The sequence below is a fragment of the Candoia aspera genome, chromosome 6, assembly GCF_035149785.1.
Source record: "Candoia aspera isolate rCanAsp1 chromosome 6, rCanAsp1.hap2, whole genome shotgun sequence".
Taxonomy (NCBI): domain Eukaryota; kingdom Metazoa; phylum Chordata; class Lepidosauria; order Squamata; family Boidae; genus Candoia; species Candoia aspera.
This window is the reverse complement of record NC_086158.1, coordinates 91,901,305-91,926,101: the sequence shown is the minus strand read 5'-3', so window position 1 is coordinate 91,926,101 and position 24,797 is coordinate 91,901,305. Positions and strand designations below refer to the sequence as shown.

Genomic DNA, 24,797 nt, shown 5'->3' with positions numbered 1-24,797 from the left:
GACTTCTCCGTGTGTTAAGAGTGGCTGGAGCTAAATACCAGCACCATCTGACATACTGGTGCCAAAGACGAAAGTCAGACCAATACTTTGATTGAGCTGAACCAACCAAGGACCCAGGTCTGTTCGGATTTTAGATGGTGAGAAGTTGAAAGGAAAAGAATGATTCAAGGGCAGCTGTAGGAAATGTCATTCTGAGCTAACAGTGCCTGCAGCCCTTCTATAGTTTCTTGGCAACACACACATCATCCATCTGTAAAAATGGACAGCTCTTCTGCAGGTTCATCAATTCCCATTTCACACATACCTGATATATTGTGGGTTTTACCCAATTCTCTAAAAAAGGTGACCAGACAGGCCCTTTATATAATAAACACAATCCAAAAGTAATGTTTTTTACTGGTCTGTGTCACTTTGGTTGGCACTTTAGAAATGAAAGTTTTCATGACTTATGGTGTTCCTCAAAAATAACAAAATGGTCATACATATCAAATGTTACAGATTTCTTCCTCGTCATGCTAATTTTCCATGCACTACCAGAGGAGAATTACATACATGCAGCTTTTTTCCACAGCTTCAGCCTGAAATCATATAATTCTGGAAAAAGATAGAGGATGGATGGATGGATGGATGGATACCAAGCAATAGGATAAAGGAGAGTGACATTTGGAAGCTGAAGGAAAGAAATGAAAGAAGTATTAATCCTTTGAAAGGTTTATCTAAAACTATTGGAAAACCTTTGGAAGATGCCCCCCACCCCTACCCAGATATGTATAAAAAGTAGCCTCTGATTGGAAGTGTCAGTCACTTCAGTGAAGGAAATAGCGTTGGAGAGGTGCTGAAAAGAATGAAAGTTGGTGAGGAAGAGAGATGTCAGAAGCACTCTGCTAAGTATGGCATCAGCCAGGTAAATGGAGGGGGATAAAGGAAAGGGAGGCCAAATAAACAGATAATCTTGGTACCCTATTTTCAATTCCCTTTATTGTGAGACCTCATTTATACATACAGGCTGGAATTACACTGATGTAGCTACATTACATTTCCAAATTGGTTGTTAGCAATGGAACTATAGATCTGAACGTTATAGGGGGGAAACAAGAATTCCAGAGAAATGGGAATTGTTTTCATGATATAACTAAGTCTGTTCCAAAATTACTTTCAGCAGGAAAGCTGCAGTCATGGTTTGGCAAAGTAATTTAGCCAAATATTGTGTCAGTTCAGCCATATATCCAAGATGGCTTTGACATTTCAACACAACACAAAACAAAGCAGAACAGTTAGCAATTTTGCTTTAGGGAGTCACCTATGCTTAATTAGACATATTCCAATCCCATTGATTCCATTGGCTGCGGCTGAGAACAGAACATAATCGGGCTGTTATCTGTAATTTGATTGTAGTACTGCCAGTATACTTTAAATGTTTAAGAATCCCAGTCTGTAAATGCAGTTAGCTCTATTTATATTAAGTGAATCAAGATTCTAACTCTGGCACCACGATAACATCAGCATGGGTTTTAAAAGAAACCTGCCTACCTATTCAAACAATACAAGTTTGGGTATAATCTATCCATGAATAGCTAATGCTCTAGTTAGCAGTTTGCAGGCTAACTACTAATTACCTTCAGAGAACCTTTTCCAGAGCAATGGATCTCTTGAGGAAATCCTTGCACCCGGTTGAGGATGTGGAAAAGAAGCTGACCAGGTTTCAGTGGCATCCTCCGTATATAGTGCCCCAGATCAAATGTTCCATGAACCTCTCCTGTGTATTGTGGGGAAACACCTGTGTTGAGAGTCCTGTGTAGTCTAGAGTGACTGATCTTCTCACTGTGAGGCCAGTCCACCTGAAATCTCCCTTAATCAAAGATGGAAGGGCCCATCCTAAACTCCACACAAGCTACTGGGGCAGGACCTTGGAGAGAGCTAGCAGCACTTCGAGGCATATGACTAGACTCAGAAGATAACCCATCTGTTGGGAGTTCACTTGAGAGAAGTTCAGTGGTACCCAGAAGTTATGCACTGTTGTGTACAACTTCAGCTGTACACAGGCTTTCAGTTGCAGACAGCTCTATAGGCTATGTCTTGAAAGAAGCCCATAAACACAAATGATAGCTTTCCTGCCCTTCTTCTTTGTGCATAGCAAATTTTGACTGATCTGTATGTCTGTATGAAATATGCTTGATTTAAGCTGATATATTCCCTACATAAAATAAAGGCTTAATTTAGAAGAATGACCCTTTTTGATGTTCTCCCTCCTTCCTCCCCTCAGATTTGCTAACAAGCATCATAATAAACACTAGAAGCCTAAGAGAAAATAAAGGCAGGCGAACAAAGTTTTGTAGACAGGTGAATGAAATGCAAAAGAATATCTTTTTTACAGGGAAATCATAATTATTGTGGCATTAATTACATTCCATTTCCTGGACTAGTTGAAAGCCATGTTCTTTAATAATGCATCTGAGGTTTAACGTCCCTTCAGATGTTTCTGAATATTAGCTTCAGTATTGTCAGGGTCTCAAAGTGAGCCTGACCTACATAGCTATTTGTCCAAACCTGTTAAGCCAAATATTAATAATTCAGCACAGAGCTCTGCAGCTTCATGAAACCAGGGATAATTAGAGAAACGGAGTTTTCCTCTTACCGATCTTTTCTCTCTCTTCCAACCCTGCTCCATGATGTTGGAAATGAATTTCTTGCGCAAAATCCATATTGTGGTAGCTTGTGATACGTTATGCTTCCAGTTTGGGTCTTATTTTAATTTCATTGCAGGTTAGGAATTAAAGAAAAAGATGTATCTGTGTGTCCACCTTGCAACTAAACAATGCACTTTTGTTAACATTTAGTAGTTGATTGACTGAATTAATCCACTGGAGATATTTTGTTTGATTTCAGCATAATGACATTTTTAGTACAGCAACACGTTCCATTTTAGAAGTGGTATTTCTCACAGGAAGGAGATACATCTAAGAAGATACCTGCCCCCAAAATAAGCATGCATGATCTAAGACAAATGTTTATAAAAGCCTATAAAGAAAGTCTTGAACAAAACTTTTGTTGTATTCATGAGCTGATCTATATTGATTGACTACAGCAAGATTCATTGTTAATTGGCTCAAGTTTGCGTAACTGAATGAGAGTTCTAAAATTTTTGACACAGCCATCTGAGATGAAGGTTCAACATGGGAAGCTGTGCTTACTCATTCCTTTCCTCCTTGTATTAAATAATTTTGTTTCCAGCTGTGATTCTTCCTTCCACAAAAGATTATTGCATCTACAAGATATAGATCATGTATACACTGATATTTATGAAGAAGATTGCCTTAACAGATGATAATTGACAATGTTTTGATTTATTTTTTCTCTTGCTGCCTTGGAACACGGCCCCTACTATATTTTAACTACACATTGATAGTGATCTATTGTGAGTAAAAAACGGGTTCTTTGTAGCCCAGAGTGCAGTCCAATCTGTCTTTCTTCCAGTAGAGAGTATTCATTTGTTCAGTATTCTGATTCTTTTCTTTTATGTTGCATGTAGCAGTGGCGTCTCATACCCACACTTTTTTTCCATGCTTGATGCCCATGTAAGTTAGGGCCACATTGAAGAAAATACCGCAGTCTTTCAAGTTGTTTTCTCTTGGCTTTGTCCCTCTCCTTCTCCTGTTTGTCCCCCTCTGATAGACTGTGTTTTTGTAAGTGAAAATCAGAATGTTATGGCATCTAGACAGAATTGGTTACCAACTAGGCCATAGGAAATCACCTTATTTATTTATTTATTTATTTATTTGCCAGCTGATTTAAGCAAAATTAATTACTGGATAAGTGACTAAAACACCAGAAATGGAGGTGTAGCTACAGTATAAACCGAATCATGTCCTCTGGCTGGGAAAGTCCCAGTATTATCACTCTAAGCAATGCAAGGAAATCTTTTTTTTTTTTAATATCCCTTTTATAGGTTGCAGGATTCAGTAGTCAGGGGTGGAAGTCATGCCTGATAGCCAGCCAGTAGAAAATGGTGGTGCAGATATACACTTACTTCCATCTGAAGTTCAGCTTTGCTGCCAAAATCCTGCTGCAGTAAGCATCCTCTTCTGACGTTATGTTCTAACAAAACTTGAGTTTAAGCTGAAGCTCCACAGATATACTGGTTCTAGAATATAAACACTCCAGTGAATGATTTGGAGATTCTCAAGTCTTTGTTAATAAATAATTTCTGGATGATTATTTGCTGCACAATTGATAAACTCATGTCTATGGACCCAGGGTATTTTTAGTGCCATTGCTCTCTACATTTTTTAAAATTCTTTTTTAATTGCACACTATGCACTGCTCGTTACTTTTTACTTGCTTCTCTTTGTGATGAGTTAGGGAAATGTCAAAATAACCTGATGACATAGTCAGGGACCAGTTGCAAGCCTCTTTCCAGTTTCTGTTGTAAAGGGAGTACCAATCCCACGAATCTCCTGGTCAAGCACTTCCCATGTAGTTGGTTTATTTAAATGTCCAAGCATGCAAGGAAGCTTCTGCTGGATAAAAAGCAGTCATGCAGTTGTTAGAATAGGCAAAGCACAATGCAGTGTGAATTTTCTTGAGTAACAGTGTTTCAAATGTTGTAATAGTGAGCCAATCCAGTATAGAATATGGTGTGTCTAATGAGTAAGGTATTTCTGTAGGGTATTTCTGAAATTTACTTAATAGTCTCCTTTATATCTCTAAACTAAAAAAAAAAAAGGGTAACAGAATGATTTTAACAGAGAATAAACACCAATACTAAACTTCAACTAATCCTAAGAAATGTAGTTTCCATAATGTTCAATAAAATGCTGCTTCTAGGGAATTGCATTAGATGAGAACAAATCCTGGGTTATTAATTACGTGTAAAAGCAATCTGCATCAAGTCTGATGCACGTATCCCCAAAATACATTTACCTCTTCACATGTTACATTTTTAAGGTGTACAAAGCAGGAAATTGGACTTCCAACCCTGTGATTCCTTGTTTAAATTCAATTCAATTTTAATATTGGAACCGCTATACCTAAGCAAACTACATTTAGTGTATCTGCTACTTCAGAATGCCTTTTAGCCAAAACTGTATGTTGTTAGACTGGAAAAACAGAAATTTTGGACCAAACACACTTTCTTATATGTGTCCTCACCTTTGAGTGTGCTTTTTCAGGTATCAGCTTTGAAAACTGAATTAGGATTCTTGCACAGATGCGGAGATTAACCACTTCTTGCTCTTTTGTAATTTCATTATTTATCTTCCCAAAAATGTTGTTTGTCCTAGAGAAAAATAGCCATGGTTTCTGTCCTGCAGCAAATAGCAGCGGGACACCTTTCTGCATCATAGTTCTAAATCAGATCAAACTTCCATTAAAACAAACAAAAAACAACACACATTTAATGTAATATATAGGTCGGCCCTTGAAGTCTAAAGAATCTGCATTGCATTCTTCCAAATCTGATCAGAATTTATTGGTGATTTGAGGAAAAAATATGTAATTCCACAGCATTATGAGATATTCTAGGAAATAATAATTTACAACATTTCCATGGAGTTGTGAAACTGAATTATAGAAAGTAGCCGCATTGCGTAAAACTGGTGGATCTAATATTTCTAAAACTTTACCCAGAAACAAAATTTATTGGAACATGTTAATCACCGACAGTGTTCAGCCCCTTGGCTTGCTGGAAAAAGAATGGAGATGTCATGGTATATATTTTGGCAATACTAGCACATTCCAAAGGTCTTGATAACCCTCGTGGAGTTTAAAAAGCCATTTTAACGTGGTACGAGAAAAAATCAATTTGGGAAGAAAAAATCTTTGCAGAAGGCCTATTAAGATAGCACAGGCTTCCTTCTCAAATATAGCACTTCTCAGAATGACATCACAATGTGTTGCCAGTGCACATATTTCTGTATTCTCAGTAACATAGCTTGGAAACTGAATAATTCAAGGATCACGCTAGATTCAAGGTGGTTAGTGATGGTTATGTAGAACAAGGGCAAATGGTTTAATTAGGAATGGGATGAGGGTTTGTTTGTTTTTTCCCCTGTTGATTTAATTTGGGCTTAGTTGTTCAGGATTCTACAACACTAAATTTGGAACTTCCTGAAATATCTTGACAACATCCCTTCTTCCTCCCACCCCCACACATGATCAGACTTGATTGATGAATAAGTAGTTTGAAGAAGAAATTTAAGTAATTCCAAAAGTAGATGTGTGACTCTAACATTCTCTTCCAGAGTTATGAATTATCTTGAACGAATCTGTAGATTATTTATCATCAGTGCACAGTGATAAATGGGGCCATGTGTTTATTGTAACTTTATGACTTAGCGATGATGGGTTTTTTTGGGTTTGTTTTGTTTTTCCTTTGCAAGGATAACATATCTTTGAGCTTTCCTGCTTTTCCATAAAGCATTAAGTAAATATTTGCTTTCTGGATTTCTTATTTAAGTATTTGAGTATTACCACTCAAGATTTGACCTATATACAAACACACACACACACACACACACACAGAGCAGAGAGACTGATCCTTCATAATAATCATGTTTAGAGTCAGGAGTGTCAATAGCAGAGTGCACAAACAGGGCAAAATCACAGATAAATGAAGAATTTTTTCCCCCTTTTTTGTCAGATTTCACATTGCTTTTGCTTTCACACTGACACTAGTCCTTGTACAGTTCATAAAGAATCTAAAGATTCAGTGAAGCTACTTACTTACTACCAGAATGTAAGCTCCACTATATTTAGTGTGGTCAGTTCTAGTAGGTGGGTATAGGATTTCACTATAAGGTTGAGATCCTGTTCTTTCGGTATTGCGCAATAACTCTCTAACTGTGATAGCGAGCTATTGGTGTAAGAATCAGTTTCCTTCAGTGGCCTTATACACAGTTAAAGATGCAATGGGAACAAAATGAAATGCAGTACTAACCCCTTCCTCCTGTTTTGACTCCATTACTCTCAGCTCATTCCTCCTGGAGCAAGGAGGAATATTCTCTTGCCCTAGAACCAAGGACTGGGGTGGTGATGAATGACTATATTGTCAAAAAAAAAAAACTATTTCTAAAAATGGAGTAGAACACTAGAAGCAACACAGCCTAGAATTAGAAAGGGAAATACGACAACTCGCACTTTGGTACAAATTAGATTATATCATCAAAATGAAGTTTCATCAACATCTCTGCATATTTTAAATTATGATGCAAAGGCAATTCTCCACTGGCATGGGAGGCAGAATCACTGCTGTTCCTTTCTATTTCCCCTTAGGCTTAAAATGACATGTTATGAGAGTCAAAGGGCAAAGCAAAAGGATTTCCAGGGTTTCATACAGAATACCTGTTATTTAGAAGGTATCCAGTGAAGGGACGTAACCAGTTCATCACTGAAAATGGGTGAATGTATCTGTGACTTTCTGATCCAGGCAGATGTAAACACTGTTGGCAGATTGCTGGGAAAGCCTTTAGCCCAGGAGAGATCAGAAAAGTCACACACACCAGGCATTTCTATAAAAATAATTTATTTACAGAAAGCAAAACTAAAGCAAAACATATTTAAAGGACTTAGCTCTCATTGAGAGCTACCTGGCTCGCTACATGCCGGCACAGAAGAGAAAGAGGAACTGAAACAAGTCCGGGCAGGTTCCTCCCCCCAGGTACAATAATTAACATTCGAAAAGGGGGCAGTTGAATTCAACCTCTGCACCCGGCCAAAATGATTAGATACAATAGCACCTTAATCTGTTAGTAGGAAAACCATTAACACTCCCCCTTTTATACTATAGATTAAGATGCAAAACAATCTTCTCTGACCACTCTGTATGTCTTTTCATTCACATTATTTTACCATTATCTCCCCTTTGGTTTAACAGAAAGCTACCATCCTTCTTCCTGTGTTTTTCCAAACCTAGGTTGTTATAATTCCAAGGCTTTTTAATATGAAATGGCTTTTCATGCAGGCTTCAAAATCAAGCCTTTGTTTTTCTGTTGATGTGAACAGCAGCAAATCAACATAAATGCACAGATACATACAGCCTTGTTTGTCCTTCTTCATATATACACAGGGATCTGCTTTTCCTTTTTCAAAACCAAAACTCTGCAGTTTTTCATCTACTTTTTGGTTCCAGGATCTAGCAGCTTGTTTTAACCCATAGATTGACTTCTGCAGTTCACAGACTAGATTCTCCCCTTTTTCATAGCCAGGGGGTTGCTGCATGTATAATTTGTGGTCTAAATCACCATAGAGAAATGCAGTTTGAATGTCATAGTGGTGAACTGACATTCCTTTCAGTGCAGCAACTTTTAACAGTAATCTAATTGATTCACCTTTAGTAACTGGTGCAAAAGTCTTGTCAAAGTCTAAATCTTTCCTTTGAGTGAACCCTTTTGCAACCAACCTTGCTTTATATTTTTGGATTTTGCCATCAGCATTCCTTTTCAGTTTGAAAACCCACCTACAACCCAGACAGCGTTCATTGGGAGGTAGATTTACCAGTTTCCATGTTTTATTTTCTTTCAAGGATGCTAACTCCTGTTGCATGGCAGAATGCCAATTTTGTGCAATCTCAGGTGGTAAAGCATTCACTTGTTCTAAAGACTCAGGTTCTGTGAATATGTGAAAAGCCTTTACTGTTTCAGCCTGAAAACGTGATGGAGGAATGCCTTTATTACTTCTCTGAGATCTGCGAGGTAATACAGGGCTTAAATTTTGACTCCTATCACTTTCCTGAGAAGCATCTGTCTCATCAGACAGATCTTCAGTTTGCTTTTCTGGTTTAATGTCCTCATCAGACAAAAGATCACCATCAGCAAGTCCTTGCTCTTCTCTTGTGGTGGTCAGATCAACTGGAGAGCTAGAATTTAATCTCTCCCAGTTTTGTTCAGCAAAAGAAGCGCTTTTGCTAATTATTAATTTCTCTCCCATTATGAACCTGTAGCTCCTTTGGCTTTGTTCATAGCCAACAAAGATGGCTTTCTTTGTTGTGGGGCCTCCTTTCCTTCTCTGTTGTTTTGGAATGTGAACCCATGCAGTGCTACCAAACACTCTAAGATGGTTTACCTTTGGTTTCACACCATAAAACAAATGGAATGGAGTGTTCTGAATCATAGTTATATAATCTGTTCTGTACATAACAACCAGTAGATATGGCCTCTCCCCAATACTTAAAAGATAAATAAGAATCTTTTAGCATGCATTCCATCGCATTGTGCAAGGTTCTGCCCTTTCTTTCAGCAACACCATTTTGCTGAGGGGTGTAAGGGTTAGAATGAATTTGTTCTATCCCCTTTTCCACTAGGAACCTTCTGAATTTGTGAGAAAGGTATTCTCCTCCTCTATCACATTGGAGTGCAGATACAGGCCTAGGGAATTTTCCATTTGCCCATGTCACAAAACCTTTAAATTTCTCAAATGCCTCATCTTTATGTTTTAAGATGTAGATAAATGTGTATCTTGAGAAATCATCAATGATGGTCATTGCATACCTTGCTTGTCCAAGACTTGGAGCAAAAGGACCAATAATGTCAGAGTGTACAATTTCCAATGGTCTAGTTGTAACTCTGTCACTGTGCTTACTCACAGGAGCTTTTAGTGTTTTGCATTCTTTGCAAACTACACAGTCTAAGTATTTATCACAGGGTTTTATCTTTAGGTCAGCACACAGCTGTGGCATTTGTGCTATATATTTGAAATTAGCATGACCAAATCTCCTGTGCATCAGGTGTACACATTGGTCATGATATGGAGTGTTGCCAACTGCAGCCTTGCAGCTTGGCTTCCTTGCATTTTGCACAATGTACAAGGAGTCTTTTAGCATACCAGTAGCACACAATTTCCCATTTTTTCGTATCTTACAACCATTTTTCTTAAATGTTATGATATACTCTGTTGCATCCAATTGTGCCACAGATAAAAGGTTTGATTGTAAATTTGGCACATACAACACACCTTTTACAGTTTCTCCCAAGCAGGATAAATACAAGTCACCTTGTCCCATAATTTTGGTCACAGACCCATCAGCCAAAGATACACTTTGTCTTTCAGTTTTAGACAGTGACACAAAAGAGCTTTTACAATTACATAAATGACAACTGGCCCCAGAATCTAACACCCATACATCAGAATTACCCTTCTCAGCAACCTGTGCAATCTGGGTTGTCTGAAGAGCCTTCTTCTGTGTTGCCCTTGTGTTCTTCTTCTCTGTCTTTCTACTCTTAGGTCTCATGGCACAGTCTCTTTGCAAATGTCTAGCTGAACCACAAGTGAAGCATCGCTGGCTGGCTAGCGCTGTGGCCTCAGCTTCCTTTTCCTTCTTTTCCCTCATTTTCTGGTATTGCAGCTTTCCAGAAGAGATGGGGGGGGATCTTTCCTCTCTCTTCTCCCATTCAGCGAGTAAGCGCTGTGTAACATACAATGGGGTGAGGTCTGCTTCAGGCATAGCCTCCAGGGTACAAATCAGCGTGTCCCACGTTTCATTCAGTGAGGACAGGAGGATATATGATTTTGTGAGAGGTGTAAATTCCATTCCCCTCTCCTGCAACTCAACAAACAGCTGCTGAATATAATGCAGGTGCTCAGGAAGGCTATCTCCTTCTGCAAGGTAGGCTTTGTACAGCTTTTTCGTCAGGGTAACTTTACTCCCTGCTGTTGCCTTTACATATAAGTCTCTCAAAGCGTCCCAAAGTTGCTTTGCAGACTGCATGCCTCACATGTGGACTAGCTGATTGTCCTCAACTCCCAGGATAATGGTGGCTCTAGCCCACTTATCCTGTCTCAGCCATTCAGCACTGGGATTTGGGGGGTTTTGCTCACCAATTGGCAGCCAAAGATTCTCTCTGCGAAGATACATCTCCATCTTCAGGGCCCAATTCAAATAGTTGGTCTCTGATAGGTGCTCCAGAGGCATCGCTGAGGGCTGGGAGGTAGCCATGGCTTCTTCCTTCTTTTGCAAGTTACCTCAGCTGGCTTCTTTGTCCTGTAGACTGGCAGTTGCTGGAAAATCTCCAGGCGGCTCCAAAGAAAATCTTCACAGGTCTTTGCTACCTGCCTTTAAATTGTGCATGAGGTGTGGAGCTGATCTTTCTTTTCTCTCTGGGTTTTACTGGGCTTACTGGGCTGCTCACTGGGCACATAACCTGTTGGCAGAATGCTGGGAAAACCTTTAGCCCAGGAATGATCAGAAAAGTCACACACCAGGCATTTCTATAAAAATAATTTATTTACAGAAAGCAAAATGAAAGCAAAACATATTTAAAGGACTTAGCTCTCATTGAGAGCTACCTGGCTTGCTACATGCCGGCACAGAAGAGAAAGAGGAACTGAAACAAGTCCGGGCAGGTTCCTCCCCCCAGGTGCAATAATTAACATTCGAAAAGGGGCAGTTGAATTCAACCTCTGCACCCGGCCAAAATGATTAGATACAATAGCACCTTAATCTGTTAGTAGGAAAACCATTAACAAACACCCAACCAAATTTTCTCTAAAACAAGAGGATTATAACAGCTCAAATCTACAGTAGCAGTGAATCATTTTGACATAGCACTTTTCTTACTGTAAATGCACTTGGATTAGTGCACCAATCTATAATTTAAAACATGGGTATAAACTTCACACATCATTCAGAATTGGGCTGTCAAGCCAACTGATGTCATGAGACTCCCACAGGCTCCAATTTGACAAAGAACATTATGTGTGGTCAAGATACCCTTGGTTTCATCAATGTGTTCCCCAAATTTTTATACAGCACTGAAATTCAATTTATGTTACCTGTGTTTTCAGAAGGGGGGGGTTGTTGGAAATGTGCTACTTGACCCCTCCAGCCCAGCTTCTCCCCCAGGAAGTGAACACATTTACACCCTTGGCTTAGAATGGCTGGTAGAGATATGTGCTTATTTATTAGAATTCTACTCTCCACTAATGTACAGTGAAGGAAGTGGAATCTGAAAGTTAGTCATTTTAGTAAACACCATAAATCCCAATATATTGTGAATGTATGAACTATTAAGGAAACAATTGTACAGTAGACTGTTCAGACAGTTCCTTTTGGTGCTCATCCTTAAGTGTGCAATGGTGGCAGTTGGTAAATGACTGGAAACGGTGAATTCATTCCCTTGAACTCAAATTACTTAATTTTTTTTTCAAAGCTTGTAAAAGGATGACGAGAGTCAGCAGCTTTAGGACTTCCCTGGGTACTGTGAAGGGTGGTGGTGATGGGGAGACCTTCTGCCTGTTGAGTCCAGAGAAAATAAATCGTCAAAATCATTTTTAAGGCACCCTGCTGTATTTTTTTTAAAGAACAGAAATTGGGCAGTTGGGTAACCCTGGGCTATTCTTTAGACTGGCAAGCTTAACTAGCATCACCCCACAGAAAATTAAATCAATGTAGTTGTCCTGTGATGCTGTCATTTCCCTATGTTACTATAATTTCCCTTTACTGTTATTTACATCTTGCTGTGGATGAGAGGAGCTGAACTGAAATGACATTATATCCATTTCAGTTCTTAATGGTAGTCCAGTTCTTCTTTTGTTATTGTTTTTTAATTCAACCCCACTTGACAGATGTTGAGTCCATTTCTTTAGCCAGCTGCTGTTTGATGATAAACCACTAGATGTCCTCACCAGCCTATTTTTATTACCATTGATGATGTAGTAGTAAAGCAGAGAAGTAATAGCTTTTAAAAGAAAGTGGTAACAACAACAAAAAAGAGTAATCAGCACCAAAGGAGGTGGCTTTGTTTCTGCTTGCTTTAATTCATCACATTTACAGTACAGTATTGTGTGGTACCCAGATTGTTTCTTCCAAAGGTGCAATTTCAGAATAGATGGCGTTTATTGAACGATAAGGTGCCACGAAACAAACATTAATGAAAACATACAGAGCCATCTCCTTTCTTGCTGCTGATTGCCATATTTAATTAACATTTATGACGGTTTAATGGGAAACAGTATGTGTCTGGCTGCACAATCTTTAATCATTCCATCATGTGTTTAATCTGCTCAGTACCCATCTTTCTTGATTCTTCATCTTGTTCTATGTGTGGGTGCATTTAAAAATATTTATTTTCCTTTTTCTGTTTGGTATGGATGCAAAATGATCCTGTATCAGGAATGAAGAATGATATGCATGTTTCTCTACAAACTGCTTTTCCAATATGTGATTGCTCCTATGCTGATTGATGAAAAAGAATCCTCTGCAGCCAGTTCTTTTAATACGTTGATTATCAAAGTTGAAATTGTTTCCTGCATGTTCATAAAGAGAATTCTAAAATGATGCATGGTCTCCAGAATAACTGATATTAATAACTAAAAACAGTCCCTGAAATGCATTGGTTTTAAAATGCACCAGTTCCCGATTTGAACAGAACACAAATTATTGTTGAAGAAAATGGTTCTTAAATGTTTTCCTCTCTTGTCTCTTCTCCCTTGTCTTATTTTATTATTGACTTTTGATAAAATATTATTTAGTTAGAAATGAAAACAGGGACTGGTTTGTTAAGCCAATATCATAACATTATGCAGCTGGTGTATCCTTGGGTTTTGCTACAGTGTTTGATTAATAGGTAGATATAAGAGGCAACTTTATATTGTGGACAGAGGAACTTTAATTTTTCTGTAACCAATCAATGCTTTTTAGACCACTTGTATTGTTTTTTCCTCAACAAAAAACAAAAACCAAAGGAAGAAAGTTTGTTTTCTTGTTAAGGCCAAAATATTTTTAATAGAAAAATGCAAAAGTTTGTTTAAATGAGTGGAGGACACCCAAAGAGAGGAGGTGAACAAAAATTGGGAAAGCAATTTCTGAATCATTTTATAGTAGTGTAAACTGCTACCTGTCAAAAACTGTAGCAGAATCCTGTTTTTATTCTAAAAACCAAACTGAGGAGAATGATATATGGTACTCTGACCGAGGCTGATGTTGCATGTTGACAAATCTCAACAGCTGCAAGATAACTCAAAAAGAATGCTAAGAGCCCACAGCCCCAGAAGATGCAAGCAGAGTTTTAGAGGAAGGGAAGAGATCGCTCATCCATCTCCCTCAATGCCTGTTTTCCCACAACCATGATGTTCCCCTTTGCTTGACAAATATACTGTAGATGGCAAGTCATCGAGGCCTTAGAACAGGGCTTGACCCATTGGGAGAGATTTATATTCTCCTGTCTCAGTTCAAAAAGAAAAAGCAGAAAAAGCAAAGCCACTGGGGAAATGTTTTAAATTAAAAGACGGAATTGTGATTGTTTCTGCCTAAGGTTATAAGACAGTTTTATTTATTCTTTTACTTTTTAAAGTCCCATTTGCTCTTCAAGCTCATGTTTTTTTTGGCTGCCAGCAATTTGTTTCAAAGTTGCTAAAATTGAATTAGTTCATGCTGAGCCATGACCAATAAATATGGTCCAGGACCACCTGGGAAACAATTAGATGTCCTTTGGTTTCACTTTCGTTTGTCGTTTGTGAAAGAAACCATCTCAGAAGGATTGGGCAGAATAGGTTTTTACAGAAACAGCCTATTGGAAATGCATAAACCTGAAACCATTTAGGCTGACAAACTGTCAATTTACATTGATCTTGGCCAACTGGCTGAAAAGGGAATGAGTGCTTTTTGATGGACTTTCAAATTGACCTCTTATTGTGGTCGCAATATGAAATCTACAGATATCTGCTGAAAATAATAGAAGTTAGTGATTGCTTCATTGTGTTCCACTGGACTCACATTTCGTACGCTCTGGTGGAACCTTATATGAGAACAGTCTTTAGTGCTGAACATATCTACCCTTAGTAGCAGGATCTCTTACATGGACAGAATTTGGTATTTAAACAAATCAGCTTCATTTTCCAATGAAATCGGGGTCTCAAACATACAGTAGTTATCATTCTGAGAAAAAGTGCGAGAGCAAACATAGCTTTAAAACAACCAAAATCTAAATAAACAGTGAATTTTGGGCCAACCATTTCTTTAACAAATTTATGCCTTCTTCTAATTTTTCAACTGCACAAAAGCCTTGAATAGTAACTAAAGAGTTGTAGCCTTGAATTGTTCTACGAAAGTCCTAGAAAGAACATTAAAAACAATTTGTCTTTCCCCCTGAACTTGATGTACAGCTAAAATGTGATTGATTAGCATAATGATATTTTTTCTGGGTCGAGACTGTCATAAACTAAGGCCTGTATCTGATATCCCTTAAATGACCTTCCAGCTATATCTAACCTTTCCATTAACCTGCTACTCTTCCTCTCCTCCCATTCAACCCGTGGTTATAGCCAAGATGTCCATCTACAAGAGAATCAAACTGGCATGTTGTTTTGATTGCGGATGCTCTGAGCGTGACTGCTCTTGCATGTCAGGCAGTGTGCATAGTAACATGGACACCCTTGAGAGAGCCTTCCCACTTTCTTCTGTCTCTGTTAATGATTGCTCCACCAGTTTACGTGCCTGTAAGTTTTAACACCAGCACGCATTGTTCCATGTCTGTAGTGTCTGTGGTATCATCACTGTCCTGTGTCGTACATTGTGGTTCTGTTGTTTCCAGGGGGTGGGAAGTGGGTTTCAAATGACCTGTGACTGCACACTTTGGTTCTTGTGGCTGTTTCAATTTATGCAATCCTCTATTTCTATATCTTGCAATGTATTTTGTTGTAACAATTGCAATCATTTGTTTAACTGTTGCTTTCTACTCTACCTGTGAGCTTTTCAGAGAGAAAATGTGCATCTTGGGCAATTGTGCAATTTTGTTTTTAACTCACATGCACAGCATAATAGTTGTCAAATGTTTTACTATTAGCTGTAGGAGGGAAATTCGGTGTAATTCATGCTGTGTGTAGCACAAACAATTGTTTATCTTTATAACTTCTTTTTGCAGACATGCAGATGAGTTCATCTTTCATCTGAACTAAGTAATATAATATGACTATTATTATTTGCATTGTCAATATCAGTTCATAGTTGGTGGCTATGGCAGACATTGTCCTGACTGCATAATTCTCTTCAATACAATACACTTGTTTGTGTTCCATCTCCATTATTTTGCCAATCAATAAGCAACAGTCCAAAAAGCTGTGTGTTTAGTTCTGGTTGCCCATGCCAACCAGCTAGCACAATTAGTAAAGCCTCATTATGATAAGAATTGCAGGGTCTGAAGTGACCCAGAAGTGTCAGACCCTATACTTGGAATGAGCTAATGTTCAGACAGTCCAAATCGATTCATTCAGAAATCAATCAGTTTGACAAATCACATTGATGGATTCAGTTGAACACCACCAAATCAATTTGGATGCATCCTACACATGCCAACTTGCATGTCTAAGCCCAGTTGGGATATTCGGTAACAAATCAGTCCAGATATCCAAATCAGATCAGATTGAAATGTCTGAATCAGATCTGCTGTTCATATCAATTCAAACATTCAAAACAATTTAGATTGGTTCACACACCTCTACTCTATACAGCCCCTATTAGTTTCTATTGTGTAAAGTTGATCCACTTTACTCAATATTACCTTCTCAAGCTGATGGACCCCATATTTCCATTGGTGCTAGTTTTTCCACCTTTGTATTTAAAAGTTGCTATGAATTGAATGTATAGCTTTTTATTTGTAAAGCATGAAACCTAACACTGAGTCATTTTCCATAGCTGTGATTTCCACTGACTTGTCAGCTTTTCCCTCACTCCAGATCTGGCCCATGTAGGGACCAGTGTTTTTGAAATCAAAAGTAGCATGAGGCAGAGCTCAGCATTATGGTCAAATAAATCTATCAGTTTTGGTTTCACTATTTTGCATTTTTGCAGACCTAAGTTTGATGCAGCTTCTTTCCACAGTATATGACTCCCCCCCTGCCCCCAATACAACATCCATATGGAAAATGTACATGCATTTTTGTTCAGATTATTCCGACTGCATTTTTTGTATGCATTTCTTTCTCACTTCGATTATATTAACTAAGGATTTCGATTGTACAGACGAAGGATTTGAAGTCTAGGCTAATATTACTGGGCTGATGATACCATTCATTTGGAATGGCTGGTCAAAGAAAAGTATTGAAGGATGGATTTTTGTGGACATACTGCGTCCTGCACGAGTGGCATGATTTATTGGATAGGATATACAATCTGGATGTTACTTTGTTGTCTAATTAGTTTTCTCTAATTCATATCCTTAAAATAAATGGAAGCTTCCAAAACAGGAGAAGAAGGAAGTACTAATGGTATAATGTAATCCTCTGCTTTTAGGGATCCATTTGGCACCTATGCTGGCCAGAGAGTATTTTGCCTCTTTTGAATCATATTCCTGTGGGAAAGAGGCACTCATATTAGCTTTTCCATGCTAGCAATATCATTTGGAGAGACATTTTGAGAAAAAGTAGCTACACACACACACAAACACAAACACTTTGGCCAAGAGGCTTCTGCCTTCTTTTGTGCTAAAAGTTCTTTTTTGAGAACTTTCATCCTGAATTTACAAAAAGGAGCTATATTTAAATCTTGTTCCAATTGCCCAATATTCCCAAGGGTTCTTTGAAGAAATACAGAAATGGGGAACCTTTGTAATTCTGTTGCTTATTTATGCTTAGCTAAGCTTTCTTTTGCCAGATAATGGTCTTTGTACCTTTGTCTCCTTTCATTTCATCAGAAATATTAGCCACTAAAAGAAAGGTGATCAATAGTTCCTACCTCCTAGTTTCCTTGTGGCCCCCCTTCTCATCCTGTCTCAAAAGAAACCTTTGCCATTCTTAACAGTGAAAGCATGACTTACATCTGGCTGCTTTTACATGAAGATCTTAAAGATTGCAAGGGAAAGCAGTTTGAACATCATGTAAACGATATGGCAGCCAAAACCTTCAGGATGGTGGTAGCTCACGTCCCAAAAATATCCTCAGTGCTTTTTCAGGTTCAAAAATTTTTGGAAGTGAGTGGAGAAGAATAAAAAGGATGTAGATCTTGATAATGGTGGAGTAAACCTAGGTCAAAGGGACAATTAGAAGTCAGCTGTGAAGGATATGTGTTGGAAGGTGAAGCAAGTACAAAGGTAGAAAAAAATGAAATATAAGAAGGGCTGGGAAAGAGGGGGGAGGAGAAAGGAGTTAAAAATGAATAGACAACTCCAAATTAAAAATGCCTGGGGTGCAAATGAATTTGATAGCAGGGGCATGATTCATGCTGCAACTGCCAGCCTGTCTATTGTTACACAGGAATCAGCCCCATTGAATAACATAGAATTCCTGAAAAACACCTACAGTGGCAATCGTTGCAACCTTCATCACAAGAAGGTACAGTGATTTTGAGGAAGTAGCTGACTCTAAGAAAAAAATACAGTGGGCAGTCCTTGGTGACAGCAGGGGCATCTCTGGGGAGGCAAGGTGGGGGTGAAGTGATTTCACCTGTATCATGAGATCAACCACCATAGCTTCTATCCAACGCCTAGGGGTAAAACCCCCACAACTATTGCTTACTTCCCAAATGTGCATTTTGTATTCAGTGATACCACATGACCTACTATCATCCAAAGGAGCAGAAGCAGAAAAAGAAGTATCAACAAAGTAAATAATAAAACAAGTACATACATAGATTTTCAGTGAATAACTGAAAAGTCTTGTTCTTCTCAAGTATTTGCTTGAACACAATGAGGAGCACAAATTTGGAAGAGTCACAACCCCCCCCCCACACACACACCAACTTCTGGGGGCTTCAGGTGAAAGATCTAATGAGGAACCACACTTACATCAGCTTGCAAGCACGTAGACCTATAGTATCAGCCCAATGGGTTCCGCAGTGGCTCAGTGGTTAAGACGCTGAGTCAGAGGACCATTAAGGTTGGCAGCTTGGCAGTTTGAAACCTGAGAGTGTGAGCCGCATGATGGAGTGAGTTCCCATCAACTTGTCCCAGCTCCTGCTAATCTAACAGTTCGAAAGCATGCAAATGCAAGTAGATGAATAGGTTCCACTTCAGTGGGAAAATAACAGGGACATGAAAGGAGCCCCCTCGGGCATCCCACGGGCAGTGGTGATATCACCAGAAAACCCTTTCAATACAGAAGCGCCTTGGTAGGTGCTTCTGACATGAAAAAGAAAATCAGCCCAATCCAAGACACTGCTCTAATCAAGTCACAGATCATGTTAAGAGTTGTGCTTGAGTTCAGACTACTTTTGAAAGTTTGGGAAGGCTCCTGAAAGTTTGGGATGGCAGGGGCGGCTCCTCTCTTTCCTCTGCTTCACCTCTCCCTTTATTTGGCCAACAGTTATTCTGAAGAGTAACAGTAATGGAACCTGATCATCTCAATGGGGAAAAAAGTCCATGAACGGTTCATTCAAGATGGGATGCACAGCTTCCCTTGTGGGGTTTCTTAAGGACTACACTCTGGAAATGCCCATTCACTGGGATTACTAGAATTGTACCAAACAGTTTCTTTAAACTAAAATGTGTTTTAAAAAAACTATGTTAATGCATAGTTTTAAAAAGAAAATCAGTACATAATAATAGTGTTCATAATGACCAGCCCAATAAATATGGCCTGATGCTTTTTTTACCCATTGACATCGTTTATTTTCATTTTGATTTCTGGCTTTGGTGGAAAGGAAGGAACAGTTTAGCAAAAAAAAAAAAAAGTGACATCATTGCCCACACACTTCTGAAGTACTGCTTTTGAAAAGCATGTTAGCCACACATTGCAGTCAAACATAAAAGCAGAGTAATAGCTTGGAAGGTTTTTGGCTTTCTCTTCTTCCCCCCACCCACTCACCTCACCTTCCATCCATCATCAAGCCATCAGACAAAAACAAGATTTAATTCTTCTCTGTGTGAGATCACTCATCTTTGATAGTTAATCAGAAACAATGCAAACATCAATACCAATCTGCTCTTCGTAAACCAATGTTAGTTGATTAATGCTGGTGGTGTCCCATATTCACACATACACACGCACACACACACCTCTTGAAATCTCACTGGCCGGGCTTCAATTGAAACTGGAGTTTTCTTCCCAGTGAGAAGGCCCACCTTGACAACGGCTGGTTAGCTCAAAGAACAGTGGTGAGAGCTGGCTTTTCATTAAATATCAGCATATGTGAAATGTAGAGGGCTTGACAATTAGAAATGGCAGCAGTAAGGACCTGGAATCAAAGAGAGGTCAGATTGGTGGATCAGATTACCTTTCTTACATTCTTCAGTTGTTCTGAAAATCATTTTGAATTAGTGTCAGCAGAACCTTGATTGGTTATGCCCTTTGTCTTTCATGCTAGGACTGTATTGTTTCCCAAGACACTCATTAAAGATCATTATATTATTACAGGGCTGGCTTTGGTCATAGACACCTCCCCGCAACAATCAAGTCTGTCTGCCTCTAAGATGGCTTAATGTGTTTTTCTTTTTCTCTTTACTCTCCCTCCGTCTCCCTCTTTTGCTATTTTTTTTTATATTAAAGGGGATGAGGAATAATCATGAACAGTAATATTTAAAAACAAGAACAAGGAAGAAAGGAAGAACATAGCTCTGATCTTAAAAATATAACTGCTTCCATGCTAATTTGGTTCTAATCCTGCAGGAATGTTCACACACATTCCATTACAATGAAGAGGACTTTTCATTGTGTTTTCCATTATTTTCCTAGGGCTGGCCAAAAAGAACTTGCTGCTAGATGTGTTACACATTCACTTGAATTCACAGCACTGGTAGTCCTCTACTATCCTGCTGCTGAAAACATGTGGCTTGTGCAGTCTTTCTAAGGACAGAAAGCCTGATGATCTGAAAAGTTTTACACTTGCTGATGAGGAACTCCATTCAAAGATTCAAAAAGTTATTTTAGGAAGAGTTTTAGGTAGGCCTGATGGAGGAGGAGGATTCCCTCACCTTTGAATTGAAGGCTGCTTTTCCAAATCCTGCCAGATTTCCAAAGAGATTCCCCATGTAGGAAGATGGGCTGTTGTTTGAGAAGCCTAAAGATCCAAGCTCCCTAGAGCCAGATTATTTGAGGGACCACCTATCTCCTACCATTTTGGCCCATCCAGTGCAATTGGGTAGAGTTGATGTGCTTTTGGGTCCCTCCAATCAAACAATCCCGTCTACTGGGCCCCAGTAAGTATCAACCTTCCTTATCATGCTCCTTCATGTGTGGAATGATATCCTCCCTCCACCAAGATCCATTCTGCTCCCACCCCAGTGATGTTCCAGAAGTGTTTAAAAACCCGGCTGTTCTCCCAGGCCTTTTCGGAATTGGTAGCAAGGCTCCTGAGTCACTGTAGAAGTGACTTGCAGTACAGAATTGGTATTGAAGCCTCTTACCACATCTTGCAGTTGACCAGAGTATGTGCCAAAGGAGCAGCTTTGTGGAGCAGTCACTTGCTATAAAAATGGCTTCCTAGAAACTGAAGGGCTGTTGATGGGTATACAGGAGAATAGCTTATCAATGCCTTCAGGTTGAAGTCAGTAATAGTTGAAACACAATATACAAATACTAATAACTTCCTATAGAAAGCCAATCTGGTGTGATGGTTATAGACCTCAACTAGAAACGGGGAGGCTGTGATCTCTAGTCCTACCTTAGCTGGGCCAGCTACTCTTTCTTAGCCCCAAGAAGCAGGCAATGGCAAACCACTTCTGAAAATGTTGCCAAGAAAACTGCTGTCCATGTAGTTGTCCAGAGTCAAGACTGACTTGAACAAAAAAGCAAGAGATGATGAGAGAGAGAGCTTTGTATACAATATGATGGGAATTGGATGGGAATTCATTTTTTTCTTCATCTGCCACACACGTTTTTATTGCCGTAAACCAGTCTTTCCCAATCTGAATTCTCCTGAGATGTGTGGGCTTCAAATACGGGTTTCCCCAAATAATATGATCATTGCCAAGAACAGAGAATAGAGGTCCATGTGTCAGGAATGTACCAAGATGTGGGGAGGCTACCCTAAGCTGAATAGAGATACACTGCAAATAATTGCTATATAACTCTTTAATAGCCAGCAAGGTAATGCATATAATGGTGGGGGAGCGGGGGGAAAGCAAGATTCACTTCAATTCATTCATTTCAGTCAGACTTGTAAGATTTTGTTACTACAGTCAATATCAATAAAGCTAGTTTTAGACATCAATCTTGCAAATCTGATGGTGCTTCACTTCCCCCCACCCCTGCCCTCATCAGACTCATGTGAATTAGGAAGGTGTCTGCCTGAATCACTTGTGCATGCCTTCTTCTTTGGGACTTAAGCCATGTGAATCCTCCTTTGTCACTTTGGTGACGGACCTGGACTATTTCTGTCAACATCATCTTCCTTATTCTTTACACGCTGGCTGTTTTGTTTTGTTTTGACTTCACTTTATTTCTATTTTAGTTTTATATTATTTTACCTAATTTAAGGCTGAAATAAAATTATTTGAATTTCTGTTGCTTATGTTCTAAAGATACTGTCCCTATAACAAAGACCACATTATTTGTAACAGGGTTAGTCTCTGAAACTCCTGCTTGTTAATATCCTTGGGCGTGGAATGAGGCCTATTGAAGGAAGCAAGACTTCCAACTTCGCCCTTTGACAAGCTGAGATGAAGGAAACAGTTCATGGCTTTGTCAGTATATAAATAAGAAATAGACTTAATAGTTGACAGAGTTGATGGGAAAATGTTACAAGGCACTGAGATGCTGTCTTATCAGTGGCCACACAAGATCCTGTAATCAGACAGCTCTGTTTTCCTAATGCAAATTTTATGAAACAGCCCAACCAGTTACTGTTGGAGAACATTAGTGTTACTCTAGCCTGACATTTTCTTAATGAGGCTAATACGAAAAGACAATCAAATCAAGGGCAGAGTGACACAATAAAAATTGTATTAATTCAATCCCACAGAGATGAGAAATCATGCAATGCAGGTGTCACAAATTATGACCTTTGTATAACACAGAGCTTTTACAATCCCATTCTTGCATTGCTATGCTGAAAGATAAAACTTCGGGGAAAGCTGAAGCAGTTGTTATATGACAAGGTAGAGTTTTGGCATTGCAAGAACAGAGGCAGGAAATAAATAAGCAGTGTGAATCCCTAGGTTTGGCTTCTTCCAAAACATAAATTCTGTTTCTCTTCCAGTAATGGTGTGTTTTTTCTCCCATTTTTCTCAAGCGTTGATGAAGTTAAAGTATTGTCCTGTTGTGTGTTTGCTTGAAAAGAAAGGTTAGCAAAGTTTATGGATCAAATAATACTTTCAGGATTTTGTCTGTCTCTTCCAAGATACTGAAAAGATAACTGAGGATGGGTAAATATGTGCCTTGTGGTTTTGATCAGTTTCTCCATTTTCCAGCCTTAAATTTGATAGTCAGATGTCTGAATCAATTTGCATTTTAACAAAACACAACAACATTAACAGAAATTTGTATGCAGTTTGTATACATTTCTGCTAACTTGTACATCTTTTCCCTATTTGGAAATAATGTCATTTTTATGCATTGTTTTTCCATAATATAAAAATGTTCTGCCAATGAGTTGCAAATTGAATTGCAATAAGATGAAAAAATGCAGGTAATTAGTGTATATTTGCATTCCAGATTATGTGTAAATTCCTGAGTGTAATTTGGATTAGTTCTCATGAAAATGTCAAGTGAATCAACCTCCACACCCCCATAGTTTTCTGGTGCTTGCACTGTGTGGGGAGGAAGAAATATTCAAGACCCAGAGAGGGAGGGGATATAATTGGCTATATTTGGATAGCCTTATACTTAAAGGGACATGATAAAGTATGTATCTTCCCCAATGTGCAATAAGATTAAATGGATTTGATATGATAACTTTCTCCAAATTAAAAGTTGGGTAAAGAGGAATACAATGAAGAAATACAGCCACCGTAGAGCGACCCTACTATTTGATGCTTCTGACTTCCAAATGACAAGATAGTTTTCAGGCATTCAGCCATCAGCATTGGCGGTTTCTAGTAGTAATTCCACAAAATATCTTTCGTGCACTAGGGAAATGGGTATTTTAAGCATCCTGGCTGGCTGGCTTTATTTTTTTTTTAGCAGGCCATAAAGAAGAAACCCCATGCATTATGAACTTATCTAACAATAGCTTCAACCAATGGGAAAGATGCTAGTGAAACTTGGTTTTTGTTTGAGAATAAGTTGCTTTATTAGTTAACCTTTGCACAGAATGTCAAAGACTTTTAAAAACTGGATGTTCCCTGCCCAAAGACTTGCAGCATTATGACAAGTCCAAGACAGCCTGATTAATTTTTATTTGCTTATTTTTATTTATTTACTTAATAAATTTGTATGGCCACTCATCTCATATGCATGTCTCTAAAAACAGAATAAAATCATAGTAAAGACAATGACAATTAAAAACAATAGAAATAACATAAAACAACATAGCAGTGGAGATTTACTCATTTAACATAACCACAGCCAAGAAACGGGCTCACCCGTACTAGTTATTGCAAACTGCTGTGAAACACACCAGTTTTGTTGGATGATGGGGCAAGGCTGGAGCTCACCTTGTTTGTTATATCTGAAGAAAGCACAGATGTAGACATTCCTAAGCTGAGCAGGACATGTTTCTGAAGATTTTGTCAGAAGGATGGAGCATGGAAAAGGCAGAGAGAAGCCTTCCTGAGCTATTCCCTTAGGCTTCTACTTTAGGTAGTGTTTCTTTCCAGGGTCACAGGAAAGTGAGTAGTGAATGGATTACTTTGATGGGCATAGGCTGCAGGAAAAGAAGTTGTCCTCCACCCATGGAACAGGTTTCAGTGAGGCCCTTATGCAAGGTGACATGGAAATTATGTTTGCATTTTTATTTCCTGAATATGGCTGGTTGTCGAGAAACTCACCCTGACAGTTCC

The 24,797-nt window shown here is 38.8% G+C and overlaps 1 protein-coding gene across 4 annotated transcripts in view; it reads left to right on the top strand.

Moving 5' to 3' along the window:
• KCNMA1 (potassium calcium-activated channel subfamily M alpha 1) overlaps window positions 1-24,797 on the top strand; it is a 542,368-nt gene that overhangs the window by 397,905 nt on the left and 119,666 nt on the right. The gene's annotated exons all lie outside the window — the stretch shown is intronic.